The sequence below is a fragment of the Camelus ferus genome, chromosome 2 (assembly GCF_009834535.1).
Source record: "Camelus ferus isolate YT-003-E chromosome 2, BCGSAC_Cfer_1.0, whole genome shotgun sequence".
In the NCBI taxonomy this organism is placed as follows: Eukaryota; Metazoa; Chordata; class Mammalia; order Artiodactyla; family Camelidae; genus Camelus; species Camelus ferus.
Window position 1 is genome coordinate 725,928 of NC_045697.1, and position 21,764 is coordinate 747,691.

Below are 21,764 nucleotides of genomic sequence, written 5' to 3' on the forward strand. Positions count from 1 at the left end.
CCGGAGCCCCGTATCTTCTGTTTCAAATTCACGCTCTTAATTGCAATCAGTACCCGGGAAAAGAGCCTGGTCCGGGCCAGCTGTGTCGTCCACGGAGCCGGAAGGGCAGCAGAGAGGATGGGCAAAGTCGGCGACCACCAGGCTCCACGAGCAGGTGGCCCCAAGTTCTCCATCGACTGCTCTGCCGGTTCTTGGGCACAGCGCCACAATCCTCCGAAATTACCGAGGCGCAGGGACCAGCCCCCACTCCAGGCATAAATCACATTCTCACGGCTACCACGTGCCAGAAGGCAGCGGCTCCTCCGGGAGGGCCGGCGTGACTGTCCCCTAAATTCCGAGGCTGGTGATTGATGCCACCTGCTTCACACACACCGCAGCCACCATCTGCTTACAGGGAAACATGAACTTTGAATAAGCGTGTCCTGCTGATTTTAACTGGGCTAATTTATTGCTCACACGCGGAGGAGCGGGATTTGTGGCAAGTTCTCAGCCACCCGGGAGCCCGCAGACCAGCCCCACGGGTGCGATCATGCCTGATAAGGTCAGCGCCAACCGCAGCCACGGCCGCCAGCCCCCCAAAAGCACAGGGGAAAACAGCCCCGGCAGAGCACCTCCGTGGGGGGACTTCTTTTTGAATTAAACACTCCGGGCCCCGGCGGAAGCCTATTCATTTTCACAATCAGCTTTCTTTCCAGTTGTAAACAGGCTCTTTCTAAAACTTGTGCATGATTTTAATTACAGATAAGTTTCTCTTTAAAGGCCAGGCATTCATGCCTGGGTTGCTGAGCTGAATTCGATACATCTCTATGTTTCTGGTGTCCAGCTGCTGCACAGGCCGGGAAGGCCGCTGACCCGGCTGGCACATGGGCAGCTGCCAGGTTCTGGACGCTCCTGGCCCCTCAGCCCAGCCAGCCCCGCCCCCACTGCCTGTTGTGACACAGTGGAACAAGCCACGTGGGGCTGAGGTGCCCAGACCCCCAGCACGTGCCCCTCGAGCTTGGAGGTGAGGGAGGGGGAGCCACTGGGCTTCTGCTGCCCACAGAGGAGGCCTCAGGCCTCGCTCAGTGCCCAGCTGGGCACAGAGTGTGGGTGGCTGGCCTTCTGGGCCAGTGCTGGAGCCAGCCCTGAGCCACCTCCTCCGAGAAGCCTCCTGGACCTAGCCTTCCCCAGCTCCTCCTGGGAGTGACTGCTTGCTGTGGTTGGGGGCCCAGAGAGCCTCTCTCCTCAGTCAGGTTCCCAGCCAGCACATGAGCAGAGGGCCAGGGGTCTGCCTACTCCATCACCACAGCTGCATAGGGGTCTCTGCTCCACAGCGGAGGGGTGCAGAGGGCCCCAGCATGGAGCCCCCAGTGAAGCCCGTGGTGGGGTGCAGAGGAAGGCATTTCAGAGTCGGCTGCTCTCAGTGCTGGCCAGCATGTGTGGTGCTGTCAGGGACCCCGGGTGTGGGGAAGCCTCTCAGAACCTCCACCAGCTAGCGCCGGCCAGAAGGGAGCTCTGCCGGCCTCGAGGGACAGGGGGCGCGAGCCTTTGAGATGCTCCAGGTGTGAGCGCGGATGCAGGTGCGGCAGTGCTCGGGCCCAGGAGCTCTCAGAAGCACAGAGAAGCTGCTCAGCCCCCCGACACCGGGAAGGGGAGCCAGGGTGGCGTGTGGAGGGGCATGCGTGTCCATGCGTATTGCTGGGTGATGCGGTGTGCACACGTGCGTGCTGAACCCGCCCTCAGCCCAGGACGCCCACAGCTGTGGTTGGCTTTGCCGTGGGTTCTGAGCAACTTCAGTCTGGAGCAAAGCCCTTTTATTGTCATGGGTGGAAAAAGATGAGAACAAAGATGGAGCCGCAGAACATCTGGGCTCGGCCCTCAGACCCAGCAGGTCCCGCGACAGGGCTGGTCTCCCTGGGATTGGCAGAGCCTCATGGCGCGATTTTTCAGCCATGAATGACGCTACCGAGCCCTGGCTCTGTGTTGCTGCCGCTTCACCCGTAATAGCTTTAAATCCTATTATGATCACCTCATTTTACAACATGCTCCAGCCCTGGGATCAATATATCAAGATAGCCAAGTGCCGGTTACGGTCCGGACAAGACAACTGAGCCAGGGCAGCCGCCAGGCCAAGGCCGCTCCGCACGGTGCCCGGCCCCACCTGCCCTGGGGCGGGGGGGGGGGGGGCAGTACACTCAGGCTGAGCCAGGAAAGAGGCCAAGGAGAGGAGGGCAGCGGGGGCCACGCGGCCCCTCAGGGCCGAGGCCCAGAGTCGCCCCACGGCGTCCACCTTCTAGCCTTGGGGCCCAGCCAGCAGCACCCCCAGCCCTGTGCAGCGCCACTCACAGCCTCCTACAGCAGACACGCAGGCCCTCGAGCCCTCGGGGGGCTGCGCCTGTCCTGGCATTTCACACGCCGCTGGGACCCTTGGGGTGAGGGGGGCCGGCCATTGGGCCCCCAGGCTCGTGTTCACCGCCCAGGGCAAAGCGCCTCAGTGCAGGCAGGCCGGGCCTTCCAACAAGAGCCCCAGCCCTGTGCAGGCACCGTGGGGTGGGGGCCCCACAGGCTCAGTCCAGAGTCTCCAGGGCACATGGCCTGGCGAGGCGGCCAAGTGGAGAAGCTAAGAGACAACTCAGTTTTTGCAGAAAACACTGTGAGACAATAGTTCTCTCCCACGGGTGAGGCCTGGCCTCGTCGGAAGACATAGCCCCTCTCACAAAACTCAACGTACTCTAACCAGACGATCCAGCGATGGCACCCTGGGAACGTCCCCAAAGGAGCAGAAGAAACTGTGCACAGACGTCTACAGCAGCTTTATCCTTCGTTGCCAGAACCTGGAAGCAGCCAAGATGCCCTCTGGCAGGTGATGCATAAATAAACTGTGGTCCCTCTGGACGCTGGAATATTATTCAGCACTAAAGAGAAGTGAGCTGGCACGGCATGAAAAGACACGGAGGAACCTTAAATGCACATCACCGAGGGACAGAGCCCGTCTGAAAAGGCCAGCAGACGGTATGAGTCCACCTGTGCGGCATCCTGGAAAAGGCAAACTATGGCGACGGCGACAAGACCAGTGTCTGCAGGGATTGGGGGAGGTGATCCAGCAGAGCAGGGGGTTTAGGGCAGTGAAACACTGTGCGCTGACACTGCAGTGAGGACGCCTGTCACCGCACGTTTGTCCAAAGCCGCAGAGCGCACAACACCGAGCGTGACCCCTGACGTGAACTGTGGGCTCCGGGTGGTGATGACGTGTCGGTGCAGGTTCATCGTCTGGGACAAGTGTGCCCTCCGTGGCGGTGCTGACGGCAGGGAGGCTGCAGCGGGGGATGGGAGACGGGAAGCGGAGGGGAATCTCAGTGTCACCAGCTTGACGTCTCTGTGAACCTAAAACTGCTCTAGAAATAGTTTATTAATTTAGAAACACAAGCAAACAGACACTATTAAATGGCAATTTTCTCCCATTCTGAAGCCTGGCCTCAGTGGTCAGAGACACTAGGAAACAGGACCCTTCGTACACAGTGCCCCTGAGGCCCCCCGGCCACCCTGGCCCACAGGTGGCCTGCCCCACCCCACCCGGCCCTGCCCCAGCCACGGAGCCTCAGCCTGGGCCTCCAGGGTAAAGTCAGTCAGCAGTGTTGCTCGGGGTGCTGGGACTCCGGGGCTAACGTCCAGGGAGGTGGAAAGCAGGAAGAGGTGGAGCCAGCCTGCGGGTCGTCTCACCCCCAACAACACGGACCTCAGACCCACTGCTTCCATGTGCGTGTCGCCGGTGAGGGCTGCGTGAAAGGCACACAATGTGTGCACACTCCCCAGGCTCGTGTGTGTCCGACTGCAGGTACACCTGCCCCTGTGGGCCCGACCCACACCCAGGCGCACACCTGCCCTGCATCCACAGACACCCCAGCGCAGGTGAGCACAGGTGGGCAGTGAGCGCCCGTGTGCCCAAGAGCCCTGCACCCAAGGCCCACGGTGTCCACACCAGGGTGCCCCAGCACCCCTCCTTCCTGCCCTGTGAGTCCCTGGGGTGGGGGCGAGGCCTCCAGGGCAGCCCCAGTGTGCACGGCACTCCGGAGGCCAGGCCCAGAGCCCTCCAGGGTGACTGCAAGGTCAGGGGGATGAGGGCTGGCCGGCCACTCACTCCTGCCCCCAGGCTCTTAACATCTGGGGCTACCTCCTGCCCAGGTCTCTGATGCTTGGCCCCTCTGGCTGCCTGGGGTCTGTTTGGTGTCCAAAGTCTTTGTGAGGCCAAGACCAGCCCAGGCCTAGCCCCGGAAGGACCTGTCCCTTCACTTCAAAATGGGGAAACCTGGGCCCTGAGGCGTGGTGTGTGGCCGGTCACACGGGGTAGTGGGTGTCTGCCCCAACCCCGTGCTTAGCCTGGACACACAGGTGCAGCCCTGGGGCTGCGGGAGGGCGGAATCTGACCTTCTGTGTGGACCCTTTGAGCCAAGGCCAGCTTGGGCAGGTCCGTCACCACCCTGCCCCAGGGGAGCCCCTGTGTGCTCCGATGGGCGGGGAGGGGCAGGGAAGGGCCCAAGGTTGGGATGTGCGGTCAGAGGCTGGGGTAAGTCCGGGGTGCTGCAGGGGCTCCAGAGCAGAGGGAAGAGGCCGGGCCCTGAGAGGGGCTGCAGTGCTGGGCGTCATCACCCAGCAGAGGCTGGGGCGCAACCAGACAGCTGCCGCTGCCGCCGGGCTCAGGGCTCAGCTTCAGGGAGCCCTTCAGAGAGGGCGGAGTCCCTGAGTCCCCGGTCTGTCTCAGGGAGGGGGCTGGGCCAGCCTCAGGTGAGTGAGGAGAGGGCTCCAGGAGGCTGGGGACACGTCGGGGGCTGCCACGTGGTCCCTGACCAGGTCGGCTGAGCCACGCATGGGTGTGGGGACTGCCAGGTTGGGGGGCAAGAGGCTGACCAGCGCCGCCAAAGTGCCCAGGGCCCCCCTGCAAGGCAGCGCGTGTGACCCAGGGCCCCAGGCGGCCAGAGCAGGCGGGCGGGGGCGGGGGCAGGCTCCCGGAGGTGCGCTGGCCCCCCTCCGCCACCGTCTTCGGTGATTTGGAAGTGTAGAAAATGGGATTACCCAGGAACAGATGTGCACAAAACGGGTGAAATGGAAAGTGTTACCATGGGCCAGGCTTTGATTACCTCTGACCCACTGCTGTCCGCTGCCCCGGTGGGGACGCAGCCCCAGCCAGAGCCCTGCCTCGGCGCCTCATTGAAATTGAATTGATACTTTGTGAACTTCATTTGTGAATAATGCGATCTGACAGGGACAAATGTGACGGGGGATTGTTTTCAAACCTACTCCAAATGAAACTTATTACTGGGTAAATGCAGGCGCCTTTGTCCGGCCTCCCCTTCCCTCGGCAGCGGGCCTGAATATGTATCAGCCGTGGGGTAATTGAATTGATGATGGGGAGGGGGACGGGCGGCGCCCTCCCCAGGCCGCAGGCCCCCCCAGCCCCGCGGCCGCCCTGGCCAAGCGCCCGCTGGCGGCCCCGCAGCCGCATCAGGCCTCAGACGTCTTACATATTAATTTCCCCTCGCGGAGCGTCCACCGGCGCAGCTCAAACCCAGTTAGCGGGATTGATGAAGGCGGCAAAAGGAGAGGACGCGCGCTGATGCCACCTTTTCAGCTTCGATTAGCTCCGCCTGGAGTTCCCCCGTCAGAGCCTCGGCGGCTGCCCCGGGAGCACCAGACGGCTTCCTCCTCTCATCCCCGCAGCCGGTCGTCCCACCGGGCCTGGAGGAGCACCAGCCCCGCTGGGGGGCTCCGCTCCCTCATTTAGCCGTCAAAACCACCCAAGGAGGGTGGCGCCCACCTCCTTTGTCAAATGGGGAAACAGAGTCCCTGGGGAGCGGGGTTGCAGCTTCCCGCCCCCCACGGCGCAGCCTGTTCTCAGCGCCACGCCTGGACAGTGGCAAGGACAAGAGGCAGAACCGGGCTCGGGACACATCCGTGATGCCTGCGCAGGCAGGGCCACCGCCAGACCCCACCCGGCGTCCCCACCACCAGGGCCTGGAGGAGGGCCACCACGCAGCCCTGCTCCCACAGCCCCAGTGGATTTGAGGTCCTTCCTATAGGTTTCTCACCAAGACAGCAGCCCTGGGGTCGCTCTGTGTTCTCCAAAATGCACAGGGTCCAGCCCCGAGGACACTCGGGGTCTCCGAGCTTGTGCTGCGGAGGCCAAAGCTCTCCTTGACTCTGGGCAGCCATGCTGCCTATGGCCAGGCTCTAGCCTGCCAGACCCAGGCCAGGGGGCACTCCGTCCCCACTGTGTCTCCCTCGGGGTCTCATCAGCTGCGAGTGGTGCTCAGGTGAGGAGCCAGTGGGAGGAGGGCCTTCCCTCAGAGAGGTGGGCTGCACCTAAGCACCCCCAACATCTCACTCCCTGTCCCTCTGTTTGGGGAGGAGGTACAATCGAAGCTCAGCCAACTCTGACCCCAAGGGGATGCAGACCACAGGATGGGCACCCAGAGCCGCATGGGGCAGCCACATCTGCCACCTGCCTCCCACCACCACAGCCTGGGCCCTGCCCCTTGAAGGCACCTCCAGCCCACCCACCCCCACAAGTCCACGGGAGCCCAGACCCTGCTCAGCAGCCTCCACGCCTCACGTCCTCCTTGCCCTCCTCAGTCCCATGTGCTCTTCCACTTACCTATTTTCTCAATTCAAGTGAAATTCACATAACCTGAAATGAACCACTGTAAACCGTGTGTGTAACGGCATTAAGTGCATTCCCCACATAGGGCTCCCACCGCCACCACCGGAGTCCAGAACATTCCGTCATCCCCCAGAGAAACCCCACACCCGTCAGTGGTCACTCTCATCCCCGCCCCCAGCCCCCAGCCCCCACCATCTGCTTTCTGTCCCACAGGTTGCAGTGCTGGACCTTTCGTGTAGACGGATCACACGCTGGCGGCCTTTTACGTCTGGCCCCTTCCACTTGACACGGGGTCTCCAAGGTTCGACGCATCAGGCCTTCACTCCTGCTCACGGCTGCGTGATCCTCCCTCGAGCGGACGTACTGCACTGTTGTCCACCTGCTGGCTGAGGGACCCCTGGTGCTCCCACCTTTCAGTCACTGGGAAAGCGCCACTGTCAACATTCAAGTGCAGGTTGTGGTCTGAGCCCCCAGCTTCCCAGGGCACTGCCCTCCCAGGGCCACTTTCCCAAAGACACTGTCCGGTCACCCTGCCCGTCTCCTGTGGGATGAAGGAGGCCACCCGGCCAGTGAGGGAGACCAGGCAACACACTGGCCCTCTCGGGGGGCACCCAGCAAGATTACCCAGAACCCCACCCCTCCCTAAGTCGCCAAGGCCAGTCGGCGTCACAGGGCACTCCATGGCGCCACCTGACTGCTGCTCCTGAGAGAGCCAGGGGTCCGGCGCAGCCCCGAGCCGACCCATCCCAAGTCTCAGGGCCCCAGGGTGACCCTCCAACCTGCCACGAGCATGAAGCGCATTCTCCACCCCGGCACTTCCCCACACGTGGGGTTGTTCCATCTTTTAAATGAGGGAAACAGTGACTTAGGAAATTGATGAGATAAAGTTTTTTCATGGCATTTGAGCTGGAACTTTACGATCTGCACTCAACCTTCAGTGGGAAGGTGGAGGGGGTGCCCCCTCTCTGGGGAGGGGGACATTGGGAGAGCTGGGTTTCTTGGATCCCACAATTTCCCTGATTAACTGATGCGGGAGGGGCCAGTCTCCCAGGCCAGCAAGAGGACACAGTGGCCACGGCCATAAAAATAGACTTCTGTTTGTTACACCCAGTTCTGCCAAAGTCATAAATTTATCCTGGGCCCCCAAGCAGGCCAGAAGTCAACAGCATGGGGGCGGGTTGCTGCCAGGTGCGGGGGCTGGTCAGGCTTGGGGAGGGGCTGGGCCATAGTGAGCAGGTGAGAGTGTGACCAGCCAGGTCTGCCTTCTAGGGCCTCCTGGTTTTCCCGGGGCAGGATTTTTCACGAAGCAGGGCAATTTGTTTGATGAAGTCCTGCCCCCCTAAGACAGGTGTAGACCGAGAGCCCCTCAGCCCAACCGTAGTCGGCAAGCCCAGCTGGTGCAGAGCAAAGACATCAGAGGGGCTGCTCCGGGAAGTGCTCCGGCAGAGGGGGTGGCCGGAGAGGCTTCCCTGGGGCCCATCGGCCAGGTGCTGACAGGGTGGAGCCCCAGGTCTCCAGGCCCCTGGGTCTTACCTGGGCTTTGATGGAGGGACTGGATTCTCCCAGCTCTGGGCTGGCAGAGACAGGGGGCCACCAGGCCTGGGGATAGGGGGCAGGGCTGGGGGCACCAGGGGTAGGGGCCCAAGGATACCCTCATCTCCCTCTCCCCTGCCCACTGTCAGCCAGCCCCACCCTCTCCTGACTGAATCACTCTGACAGCCTCCTCTCCTACAGGCCTCCTCACCTGTCCCCCCTCACCTGTTCCCCCTCACCTGTCCCCCCGCACCTGTCGCGCCCCTCACCACTGGCCCCCTCCGCACCCGTCCCCCTTCCTTCAACTGTCCCTTCATCACCTGTCCCCCCACCTGTCCCCCCCTCACCTGTCCCCCTCCATGACCCGTCCCACTCCTGACCCGTCCCCTTCCTCACCCACCTGTTCCCCCTCCTCACTGTCCCCACCTGTCCCCCTCCTGACCCGTCCCCCTCCTGACCCGTCCCCTTCCTCACCTGTCCCCTCCTCACCTGTCCCCCCCTCACCTGTCCCCCCTCCTCACCCGTCCCCCTCCTCACCTGTCCCCCCTCACCTGTCCCCCTCACCTGTCCCCCTCCTGACCCGTCCCCCTCCTGACCCGTCCCCTTCCTCACCTGTCCCCTCCTCACCTGTCCCCTCCTCACTTGTACCCCTTCTCACCTGTCCCCCTCACCTGTCCCCCCACCTGTCCCCCTCCTCAACTGTCCTCCTCCTCACCTGTCTCCCTCTATAGGCCTCCCATACGTCCAGTTGTGCGACAGCCAGTGTGAGTTCTCCAGAAGGAAGCCTAAGCCTGTCCTGCCTGGCACCCTCTGGGTGAGGTTCAGATCCTGCAAAAACCTTGGGAGCTGGCTGTTTACCCCACTTCATCACTACCTGCTTCCCACCCACCACCACCTTGTATCCACCCTAACATCACCTGGTACCCAGCCTGCGGTTTCAGGCTGACTCACCTTTGCATATTTCCTCCCCCTGGGCTGCCTTCCTTTGGTTGGCAAAATTCAGCTCTTAAGACCCAGAGTTTATGTAATTTCTTTCATAAAACCCTTTCTATTCTTGTTTTCTTGCAGGGTTCTTATGATAAGTGACATAAACCAAATCAAAACATGTCAACAGACACTTGTGTTTGCTTTAGATCCATGACGTGGGCAGGCCTCCTCACTTGGGCTCCCACCTCACCAAGGACACCCCACCTGTGTGTTCTGGCTGGACTAGAAACACCTACCAGGGTAGGCTGATTCCCACCCATACTGGCAGGAGGGTGGGTGCCTGGTCGGAAAGATGGGGAGAAAGAAGGATGTACGGGTGATGGAGAGATAGGTGAAGGGTAAGTGGGTGGGTGGGTGGGCGGACGGATGGTTTGATGGATGGATGGGTGGGTGGGTGGATGGACGGAAGGATAGGTGGATGGATGGACGGACGGATGGTTTGATGGATGGATGGGTGGGTGGGGGGATGGATGGGGGGGTGGATGGATGGATGGATTGTTGAACAGCTGAGGGAAGCTCTCAATTCTTCTCAAGTGAACTCTTCCCCAGAATGAGCAGCCCCAGCCCCTCCATTCTTTCATCGCCATCTGTAGCCCAGTCACATTCTGCCCAGTTTCCTCTGGCCGCCCCGGGGCATCCTTGTCCTCGAAGGCCAAACTGCAGCTCCAGGGGCCTGAGCAAAGTGAGCCAGCTGCTGCTGGCATCTCCCTGGACGCCAGCTCTGTCACCTTTCCCTTTTCGGGGCCCCCTGCCACCAAGCTGGAGCAGTGCCGACACGGCAGCCGTCCCCTGGTGAGACTCGGCCAGAGGCTGCCCCTAGCAGCAGAGGGGGTCTGTCTCCAAACCACAGCTCATTTGATGCCCATAGGCAGGGCCTGGTCAGTCGGTGCTGCCCCAGCCCCACTTCCGCGTTGAACAGTGGTCATTACTCTCCCTGCCTGCCCGCTGCCCCATCGGGAGCTGAGATGAGGAGGTGCCTATGACCTGCGCAAGGGGAAGCAAGAAGTCTGGAGGTGGCCCGGGTCCCCCAGCACAGGAAGCTGGCACCCCGCAGCCCGAGACGGCTGTCCCAGAACCTGATTCGCTTTCCTTTGAGCTGTGGGAACTGAGCGGAAAGAGCTGGGCCGGGGTGTGCACGTGGGCCCCGTCGTCGTGCCTCCCCCGGGGCTGCGAGGCCTGGCGCCCCGAGGGGATGGTGCTCCCTCTGCCCTTCCCTGGCTGCCTGGTGCCTGTGGCCATCAGAGTGGCCCATGGGTGTGGCCTTCCCGCACAGGGGTCCTGCCACAGGTTTGCTAGTGAGAGCCCAGCTCCCAACCGCCCGGCTCCCAAGCCCTACGAACAGTCCCCTGTGTGCTGCTGTGTGAGAACTCCGTTTGGAGGGAGGTTCCAGTTTTACCTCCCACTCAAGAGCATCCCCATCGCGGGCCCTGCCAAGGGCGAGGGCATGGGAACAGCGGGGCCTCAAGGAGCAGAGCGGCCCCTCTGGGCATCAGAGACAGACCTGCCGCACCCCAGACCCTCTGCTCACGGACAAGAGCGACCCCACATTTTGGGTGGAGAAGTCTCCTCTGGCCTCAGGGCTTTCTGTCTGCACCCCACCCCCGCGTTCCTTCACATACTTAGGGGGTATGGGGTCTGGGGCGTCACAGGGAAGGGGTGAGTGGCCTGCTTACCTGTCTTCCGGAAGTGGCCGTGTCTACAGTCGGAGGCAGATGAGGTGCCTCAGGTCCACCCCCCGGCCCGCCAGCCCGTGACTTTCTGGCCCGTAACGCAGAATCGCGCTTCTCTGACCAAGAAGCTCACACTCTCCTCCAGGTGATTCAAAGCTTCACAGCGCAAGTCCGCAGCCTTTTCTTTCTTTAACCCCAAACAAGTCTTCCTGCCAATCCTCAGAGTCATGAGGAATAGCCTGGGCTTGGGGAGGCTCTGGGTGCTCCAGAGACACCCCGGCGTCACCCCAGGGCTGCTTCTTGGGGGCTGACACCCCAGGTGGCCCCCACGTGGCCAGCTCTAGGGGCACTGCCTGCTGGGAGGGGACACAGCCCCTTGGCTCCCGGCTCCGGTGCGGTGCTGGTCCTGCTCCGCATTGCTGCGTGACGGGGAGAAGTGGCCTGGCTTCCGTGAGACTCACTGTCCCTGTCTCGCTAGTCACTGTGACACCCAGAGTCAGTTTCCTGGGCTCCCTCTGCACCAGGCACCAGCCCGGCCACCAAAGGCAGATGGAGTGTCCAGCTCACCCGCCATCCCACTGAGGCCCCAGGAGAGGGGGTCCCTGTGCCCATCCCTCTGGGGAGTCTCCGCGTGCCTGGCCCCGCGTGAGCACCTGGTCCCGCTCAGGGGTTGTGGGGACCTGAGGTGTGGCGAGGGGTCTGGGGGCCACGGACACTAACTGCCCTCTCAGACACAAGCCCACGGAAACCAAGATGATCCCAGAGATGCCAGCATATCAGTCCTCTTTCCAAAAGAAACGGAAAGCGTGTCCGTGAACGGTCTCACCCTGGTAGGGGTGAGCAGCTCTCCGGGTTTCCACCCTGGGCGGGCAGACAGGCACAGCTGGTCACCTGCTCGAGCCCACGTCGAGCAGGCCCCAGGCGACGGCCCGACGCCCCGACGCCAGGGCTGCGGCTCCAGGCGGGCGCCTCCCACAGCGGCACGAGGACGTGGGGACACAGCATGGGCATCGAATAGTTGATCTTGAAGGCACTTCTGGTTTTCCATTTATAAAGCAGAGCGAGGCTATAAATCAGAAAAGTATTTATAGGGACTCACAGCAGCAGTAACAGGTTCGCGTGGCCAGCGTGTCTCTGTGACGATTCCATCTTCCACGCTGACTTAAACACGAGAGAAAAAGGCTTTCCAGCTCAGGGCCCGCCGCACAGCCGCGGAGATTGAGTGCGTTTGTAATAATTCATGGACTTTTCACTTTCATTTTTCTACTGCCCCGGAATTACGTTCCACTATTAAAATGTGCTGTGACCGCCTGGCCGGGCGGGCCCTCCGCGTGTGCAGACACAAGGGAGCGGCCCCAGCCCGGCCAGCGGAGGAGGTGGGTGTGGACGGCTCAGCCGCGGCCGGCCCAGCACCGCCCCCGATGGAGAAGCCGCGCACTGCAGCCGCCAGCTCCCCGCACTGCGGGTGAGAACCCCAGGGCCGCCGTCTCCTCGTTCGCACGCGGCAATCAGAGCGAGGCCCCAGCCACCGACCGGCGAGGAGACAGCCGGGGAGAAGCAGCAGTCACGCCTGGTCCCTTGTGGGGACCCCCCTCCAGGATGCTGCCCGAGTTGTGCTGCCCCTCAGCCCAGGAAGCACACGCAGGGGAGGCCCCGGGTTTGTGGGCTGGGGAGGGGTAGCCGCAGGCTCGGAGCCTGGGCAGAGGGCCGCCCCGTCTACGCCCCCTCCCCTGGCCCCTAGGGCAGGCGCCAGTGAGCTCTCCCCCAGGCGACTGCAGAAGGCCGGAGGGGCCATGGTCCTCAGACTCACCTGGTCACAGTCACAAACACCTCCCAGGGGTGGCCGGGAGAGGCCTTCATCTGGGTCTCCTGAGGAAGCCCCCTACAGACCTCAAGGCTTATCCTCACCCCTCCAGAGCCCCAGCCCCAGGAGTGGGTGAGCTGGAAACAAACGCCCAGCCCCAGAAAGCAGAGGTGGTGCGGGGAGGAAGTGCTGACGGTGGCATTTTGGGGAGAAATGACCTGGGGGAGACAGAGAAGAGGCACCTGGGCGTTTGCCAGGGAAGGAGATGGTGGGCGAGCAAGGACAGTGGGACGTGAGGGTCCCCCCCATTCAGATGCAGTACACCTCCCCCAGGAAGCCTGCCCACCCAGCAGTGACCCCTGAGCTCTGCCAGCCCTGGGAGTGGCCACTCTGCCTGTGTGACCTTCACATCCTGTCCCTTCCATCACTGGGGACACCTTGGGCAGACTCAGAGGCTATCCAGGAAGCCCTGCTGAGACATGCCACTCAAAGGACCCCAAACCCAGGCTCTCCCCAGTGTCCTGCCCTGTCCACACCACCAGGCCCCACCTTGTCTCCTCTGGGCTGCTGGGCATCCCCTGCTGGCCCTCAGGTCCTGTGGCCTTTGTCTCCGGCAGGAGGGGAGGTCTGGAGTTACGCTCACTCCCTCTTGTGACAGATCTGGGGACGTGAAGCCATCCAACAAAATGTTGCAAATGACATCCGACCCACTTGCAGTCCAGCCTCCACCGTGTGTAAGGCTGAGCCCCGTTCGTGGGTTTGACCCTGTGGTGTCGGCCTCCCCCGGGGGTCTGGGGCGAGTGCTCAGGGGTGGTGGGCGGTGGCATGGGGACAGCGGGCAGCTTTGTCTCCCCTTGTCACCGCTTTCAGCCCCTTCTCCGGGGGAGACACAGAACAGCCCCATGAAGCCATGAGTGAAGAGGCACCAGGTAACAGTCAGGTCCTGGCCAAGTGGGGACCGTGCTGCACCTTATGCAGGAGTCACAGGAGCGGCCCCACCAAGAGCCCGGCCACTGGCCACCATGCTCCCCCGGCCTCTGCGGGCCAGGTAGGAAGGCTCCACACCCACCCGAAGGTGTCTGACCAACAGGAGGAAAGTCCAGGCCAGGGCTGGCTGCAGCATCCCCAGGGGCTGAGGGCCCCCCAGTAGCCAGGGGCTCTGCTCACTCACAGACCAGTGTTCTCCAGGGACCACGGCCCCAAGCAGGGAGCCCGAGGCTGGAAGCCAGAGTCGTCCCTCCCCCCAAGCCAGGCCTTCAGACCGCTGTCTAGTGGGGAGCAGAAATGTAGTGTGGCCCCAGCCCCCTGAGGTGATGGGGAAACTGAGGCTGGGGTGGGGAGCCAGAGGCGAGGCAGGCCTGGGCCCAGCCCGCCCCCAGGGCTGCCCAGGAGGATGGAACATTCCTCAAAGCCACTGCCTCCCTCAGCATGTGCGGGGCCATAGGGTCTGGGACCCTGGGGGAGCGTGGGAGCTCCAGTCCGTGGATGGGTCCCCAAGGGCCATGGCTGGGTGAGCTTCTGGAAACTCCAAGGCAGGTGGGAGCTTCCCTGGGGCCCCAGGGCCCACCCTACCTTGTCCCACCTGGCCGCCAGGCGCTCAGTCCCCAGGTCGGGAAGGAGGCTGGTGGGAGTGGGGAGGGGACGTGGACAGTGGGGCTGGGCTTTGAAGAAGGGGCAATGTGGTCGGAGCAGGACAAAGGCCTTTGGCGGGAAGGCCAAGCCCTGTCTGCACGGAGCATGTGGGACGCGGGCAAATACACAGGGCACACGTGCGGGCAGCACAGATGTGGAGCCACCAGGGGCCGGGCCGCTGGGCCAGGAGGCGGCCAGTCTTGGACGGCAAGGATGAAGGTGTGACCTCCTCAGGACAGAGGCTCCTACCTTCACCCAGCACCCACTTGTGGCTTCTGCCTAAGGGGCCTGGGGCCTACGTCCAGGACAGAATGGGAGGGTGGCAGGTGAAGAAGTGTCACTTCTGGCACCCAGGACCCACATACGCACTTACCCACCACCTGCTGCGGGTGTGACCCACCCCGTGGCCAGGCTGCAGGTCAGGGGCCACCCTCCCATACAACTTGGTCTGCAGAGCTTTTGGGGTGGGGGGCGCCTGCCTGGTCCTTCCTCCCCACGAGGCAGCAGGGGTCAAGGGGGCTGGCTGGAGGCCAGACGCCAGGGACCCTCCTGGAGAGGAAGCAGAGTTCCCTGGCCAGGACGCTGTGGGTCAGTGCCCCTAAGTGCTGGAAAACCTTGAGGGAGCACAGAGTGAGCAGCCCTGACCGGGGCTCTGAGCCTCAGGGAGGTGAGTGATGGGTGATGAGCCCCTCGCTGGCTCTGTCTGGGGGTGAGAGGGAGACACCCAGCCCCTGGGAAGAGGGGAGGCGGTCCCGGTCCTTGGGGGCCGCGACACAAGGGGAGTCCGGCAGGGGCCTTCCCGGCAGGGCTGCGTCAGCCAGCACGGAAGGCGCGGGATCAAAAGATGTTTTGCAGAATATTGACGCCGCACCTCCGCCCGGGGTGGCTCGGCTCAGAAATACAATATTCGCTGGGTCTTTTTCATAAAGGCCTTTATGGGTTTGGAAATTTAAACGCCACGGAGCCTGCGTCGAATTGGAAAGCAAAAGTCTCTAAGCCTGTACATCTTAAAGAGAAAAAAAATTCAATTAAGTGGGGTTTTAGCTGTTTCAATAAAATTGGACTCTCCCTGTTCAAGATAAGAGCTCTCCGGCACAGAGCAACCTCTGCGAGCCACTCGTCTCCACTCCTTCCGACGCGTAATCCTCGCTCAGAACACAATGCCCACAACAGGAAATCAATGTATAGTCGAATCAATTTGAAAATGTAAAATAAACTAATATATGAGTGGAAAATCGACTTCCTATGGATTAAAGCAACACAAATCGTAGAAAAGTCTAGCTCTTTAGCAGGAGGAAGTGGCTGGGGGAAGGGGCTCAGGAGGGGGCCGGCGAGTGGACTCGGTTAGCTGCAGGAGGCTCTGTGGAGGGAGCACGCAGACCTGGAAGGGGCAGCTCTCTGTGGCCGGCCAGGAGCCGCAGATAGGCGTGTCCTGCCAGAGTTGGGAGCTGTTTGGAGCAGCTACAAACACTGCTGTCACAACCGTGTTTACAAGGGACCATTTTAAAGGGTGTCATAACGGCAACCCCAAGCGCAGCTCCCTGCGCGGGGCTGAGCGATGCCCTGCCACCTGCCCTGGGAAGCAGCCCCCACCCGCCCGCTGAGGCTGAGGCCAGGGCACAGCAAGGACCCTGCAGTGTGGACTAGGGCGAGAGCAGGTCAGCTGTTTCCCGGGGAGGCCAGCACCGCCTCAGGCCTGGGGGCCCCCTGCTCCCCAGTAGGTGTGGAGGATCCACTACCTTCTCTGCCCTGTGCCTCAGACACACCATGGGACGTATGGGGCAGTGCATGTCTATCCGCCCACCAGCTCATCGCAATCCATTTATGCACCTGTCCACTAAACCTCAGCCCCCCCCACCCCGCTAATTAGCCATCCACCCACCCCCCCCGTTATTCCTCCACTTACCCCGCCACCAGCCCATCAGGCCATCCATGCCCAGCTCTCCATCCCCTAGACCACCTCCCAGTGCCTTTCTCCCCAGCAACCCCCCGGCCAGCCGCAGGCATCACCTCACACCCCAGCATTCTGCCGTCCACGCACTCACCCCTCAGCCCACCGGCGATGGATGGTGGAGCGACAGCAGGCCTGTAAGCCCTCTGTGCAGGGCTCGTTCCGCCCATGGTGCTGCCACCCCCGGACTGCCCACCCCGAGGACCCCCTTCTCTCCACTCACTCAGCAAACCCCTGTGAGTGTGCGAAGGTCAATGAAAAGTTAAAATTGAAGATGTCAAAGCAGCATCGGTGCCCTGGCTAGGGGCGGGCGGCCCAGCACTCTTCTGGGAGCAGGGTGTCAACCGTGACAAAATAATGACTGAAACTGTCCACACTCTCAGCCAGTGTGGATCTGGGCCAGCCTATGGGCAAAGCTGACCCCATCCAGCCCACCTTGCTGGTGTTCTAGAAGGAAACAGACACATGAACGAGGCAACTTCACCCGGGGAAAGTAGTGGGGAGGGTGGCCTCCCAGGGACATGCCTTCTAACCCTCACTAATGCCCGGGGCAGGGGCCCTGTCGGCCCATTTTACAGAGCAGCAGACTGAGGCCGCAGGGCGATGGTGGTGGTCTCCTCTGCCTCCTTCTCCTCCCCTCCACCCAGTCAGGCTCCTGCTCAGTTGCCTGGCCACGCTGTCTCCCGAGAGCAGGGCCCCCATCCCTCCTGGACCTCCCCACGTTTCCCAGGACTGGCACCTTGTGTATCTAAGGTGCGAAGCTTCTGGGGCCCCCACAGCCCCACCAAGGGGGCTCAGGGTGAGCAGGCCGATGCCGAGCCAGCCGACAGGCACGGACAGGCTAGTTAGCAGAGTCCACCATCAGGCGTAAGGTGGGGGAAGCTCAGTTTGTGAACACTTGGCCAATATGAATTAATGCCGTAGGGACGGATTTTGGACTAGATTGGACAGTCGCGTAGGCTGTGCCCAAGGCCCAGCAGCAACAGGAAAATTAGGGCATCATTAAATTACCTCGAAGGAAAAACGCGTGATCGGCAGCAGGGCTGGTAGGAAGATGACGGTTACTTACAAAAACCGTGCCGCTTGCGAATCTGCGCAAAATTATTTGCTCCTGGCGTAGTTTTATGGAGCTATCCACATATTATCTCCGCTGGCGAGTCCCAGCCCTGCGTATTAGCTAATGTCCACGGTTTAATTGGAAAGAGAACGGGCCAAATTGTAAATCGCTTTTCTGTCATCTGTCTCGTCTCCACGCCGGTCCGGAAGCGCAGGACTCAGAGGGAGGCCGGCCTGCTGGGGGCTGGCTCCGCACTCGGACCGGCCCTCACCGCCCCCTGGGTCCCTCCCTCCAGCCGCAGCTGGAAGAACGACCTTTGCCTGTGTCCCGCAAACAGACTCTGAGTGCAGAGGGCAGGAGGTGTTCACAGACCCCCGAAACCAAGGAAGAGTCAGAGGCTGGGTTTTACAGAGAAGCAGACTTAATGGTCTTTCTCCAATAGGACCGTCAAAGCCAGGAGGGCCTGAGAGGAGCACGGCCACTTCTCCAGCACGAAGGGCCACTCTGGGGTCCCAGGTCTCAGCCCTTCTCCCCGGAGGGCGGGCGGCAGGAGGGACAGGACCAGGACCACGCCCTCTAATTGGCGACATTTGTTTTCTTTAACTGGGCTACTTGTTTCATCGCGATATTTGTATGGGTTAAAAACACGATGAGCGTAGAAAGGCTTAACATCAAAAGCCCAGGCATGGCCAGAGCCGGGGAGCTCCTGCTGTGTCTTTCATCAGTCTCCTTCACTTGTGGCGTCAAGATGGATGTGCTGAAGCTCAGACCCAAAATGTGATGTGTGGCTTTCAGAATTACATACGAGTTGAGTTCCCCAACCACAATCGGGGCACTGACGGGGGGTGCTCCTGCGGCAGTACAGAGACATCTGGGTGGACTCAGGTGAGCACGGGGACTTCTGACCCCAAGGCCTCCCCTGGCAGCAGAGATGTCCCCACACCGGCATCCCGGCCCACCCGCTTCGCTCCTGACCCCTGACTAGAACCAGAGCTGGCCACACCGGAGACACCGTGATGTCTCCTCTGAGTGCTGATACCGAAGCAGCAGGGAGGGAGGCACAGTGGTGCGGGCAAGGGTGCAGGGCAGGGGCAGAGGTGTGGACGTGGACCATGAGGGGCTGCAGCAGGGACAGGACGTGGCACCAGGCAGGCACACTGGCCCGGAGTCTGGATTTAATCTTCCCATCCAAGCAGCTGGACATGGCTCTGAGCATCCTCGTGGGCCTCTTGGGCCCCATGGCCCTGAAGAGGGAGCCGCCAGAGCCCACAGTGCCACCTGAGGGCGAGGGGACGCAGGGCTGTGGAGGAGGTGACCTGTGGTCATGGCCCCACCGCGCCTGCTGTGGTTCCTTCTGGCCAGCACCTCTTCCGCCCCCTCCGTCCTGCCCCCCCGCGTTTTCTTTTTGGGCCGCTTGACTTCTCAGCTTCAGGTGACAGGACATCAGCAGACGGGAGAGGAATGACTCGATGAGCCGGGGTCTCCCCCAGTCTGCCGCAACACGAGGTTTTGTGACATGGAGGTTAAACTCAGGCGACACACAAGGGGGTGACAATCATTTGCTGCTGCGGTCAGCTCCGCCCCACACCCTCAGCAGGACGCCCTCAGCCCCGGCTCCCGGGCACCTTGACGCCCGCCCCACCTGGTTCAGCCACTGAAAGTCCTGGGCGGCGGGAGCAGAGCTCGCTTCTGGCTCCCCCCACCCCACCCCATCCAGCCCCCACCCCGATGGGCAGGCACAGCGCGGTGGTGCCTCCCCAGGACCCTGGCCTCGAGTCTTCCCGTACCCAAGAACTTCTCGCAGTTGTGACCTCTCTGTCAAACACACACGTGTTCTGTTTTCCTGGAATTATCTGTTCTCAGCATTGCACATCAGCATCCTGTCCCCAAGGGGAGACCCCCCGCCCCTGCCCCCCTGCGGCTCGTCGCTGCTTAAATGACACTGACTTAACAAATGTCAGCATATTGCTGTGTCACAAGGGCAGTTTATCCCACCGTGTGGACCCGCCGTGGACACTGAGTAATCACACACGCCAGTTTGCTCACTGGACTGCGCTGAGCTCCCCCGAGGTGCCAGGGCCTGTTCCGGGCCGGGCGTGAGTCAGCAGGAAAGACTAGCCGGACACACCCACCCTCCCTGTGCGGGTGGGACGGGCACAGGTGCCGCCAGAAACCTCACATCCCGACAGCGAAGACCAGGCCTGGAGCAAGGGAGATGGGGTGGGGCGGGCTGCCGTGGGCCATGATGGGGAGGGAGTGAGGGGACACGTGGTCCCAGGCACAGGGGTCAGCAGAGCAGAGGCCCGAGTGGGTGTCCCGAGCTAGGCCAAAGAGGAGTGAGCACGGACACCATGGTCAGAGAGGCCCCCAGAAGCCAGGCCATGTGGGGCCCCATTGCCCCCGGAGGCTGGGGAGATGAACCCTAGGGGGGCGAGGGCAGATGTGGGGAGGCCGAAGGCTGGGGACCGAGGCCTGCAGCAATGCAGGTGGACAGGAGGCTGGCCAGGGGCTGGAAAACCACGCCCCTGGGACTGACTGAGGGGTGGCAGCGAGGGGGAGCAGGGGGGGTGGGCAGGGTCTGGTGTCAGCCACGTCGGACACCCAAGGGGCCCCAGCTGCACGGGCCTGGGACTTGGGAATGGCTGGCGGAGGAATGGCTGGGGCTGTTGCCACCAGTCACCCGGGAAGTCAGAGCCAGGATGGGCTCAGGGTCAGGAAGAGACCCGGGGACAGAGCTGGGTGTTCTGAATTTGGGAGGGGATAGACAAAGGGACAAGAGAAATGGCCACAGGTAGTGTGGAGCCTCAGGAGAGGCCCGGGGGGGCTTCAGAAAGGAAGCCGCATGTGTGCCCCTGTGCGTGTGCTGGTGGGTGCCTGCGTGCATCCACCGTGTGTCCATGTGTTCATGTTTGCACGGGCCTCTGAGTGTGGGAGTCCACGTGTTCCTTGTCAACGTCTCTGCATGTCCACACGTCATATCTGTGCCTCACACATGTGTCCACGTGATCTGCCTGTGAGATTCCGTATGCCCGAGTGGCTCTGTCACTGTTACCTGCCACGTGCGTCCACATGTGTCCGTGTGTCTGTGTGTCCACATCCACTGGGGTGCACATAGGTCTGGGGGGCAGCAGGGGCGGGGCTGGGGTCAGGATCCCAACGGTCACCCAGACTGAGCCGACCTGAGCCCTGAGGGTCTAGACCTGCAGGACTTGGTCAAGTCAGGTTAAGGCCACTTAAGGCCTGGAGCACAGGTCAGAGGGACTGTGCTCGAGTCCCCCCGTCGGGGGTGACCATGGGGCCCCTCCTGGCCACCATCCAGCTGCCTCTGTCCTGGGGCTGGTACTCGGGGCCGGGTGGGGCTGGGGGCCGAGCTGCCCAAGGACTGGAAGCCAAGCACCCCTGGGCCTCCCCTCCCAGCCAGCCAGGCTGCCAGAGTGTTGATGCTGCGTGAATGACTCATTGATTGCCTCGCCGGGGTTAATTAATTAATTAGGGGCGGTGGTGGAGGCCAGTGGGCTGGGCCTGGGGTGGGATTCCACCACGGGGAGCTTTATTAGTACATAAAATGAGTGTTTAAAACCCACACGGCCACGAGTCCGCTGTTGAGGCTTTTCATTAAACAAACCTATAAAATTACTTGCCTCATTATGTATTTTTGCGACTTCCTCTGCCTTCCGTGCTCCTGCCCCACCTGCCTCCCGCATCCCGCTCTAAGTGCCTATTTGAAATCAATTTCTCTAATAACGGACTTAATGAGCTCATCAATTAGGGCTGCCATAACCAAATGCAGCCGTGCTCCGCGGTTATCAGGTAAACTCTGGAACTAATTTCCATGCTCCATCTATCACCGGGGTGCCCACGACACTTGGCTGCTGCTCCAGAACGACAGGGGACCCGGGCCCTTCCCACGGCCGAGAGGGGCAGCCCGAGAGGACAATGAGGACGAGCCGCCCACCCGGGCCGGCGCGGCTGGGCTCCAGGCGCAGCCCAGCCCGGAGCAATTAGCGGTAATGGATGACGCGCTCGGCCCAAGATAAGATGGTCGTTCCACACGGAAGAGCCCGTCACGCCTTCCTACCTCTGCAAGCGGCTTCGGCTTCCGCAGGGCTGCCCGGGCCCTCGGCCCCTCCCTGCAGTCCTGGGCTACCTCCACTGTCTGCCCCCAGCCCTGCACCCCAGCCCGGCCTCTGGCTGAGCCGGCTTCTCGCTGCTCCTTTTGCCTGGAACCACCTGGCAAAGTCTGGTCAGCCCCTGGGCCTGGCGTGGGCAGCCGGTGCGGTCACCCCAGGGCGCCCTACACCAACCTGGGATGGACCGCACTCACATGTGAGAAAACAGCAGAGCAGGTGGAGGGGGCACCAGGAGAGCGGGGAAGGTGGCAGGGGGCTGGGGCTTTGGGTGTAGGGGGGCTGGGGGATGAAATGGAGGCCAAGAGGAGCAGGATTGCTGGCTGCTCGGGGAAGGCAGGTTCTTCCTGGCCCCCCCCCTGCCTTCCC

General features: G+C 62.1%; 1 long non-coding RNA gene across 1 annotated transcript; it reads right to left on the reverse strand.

Moving 5' to 3' along the window:
* Nucleotides 1–425: 425 nt before the first annotated feature.
* Nucleotides 426–12,064, reverse strand: LOC116667524. Its single transcript, XR_004324340.1, has 3 exons — nt 10,828–12,064; nt 6,863–7,068; nt 426–3,293 (listed from the first exon to the last, which is right to left on the reverse strand). It is a non-coding gene; the product is annotated as an uncharacterized LOC116667524 (long non-coding RNA).
* Nucleotides 12,065–21,764: the final 9,700 nt, after the last annotated feature.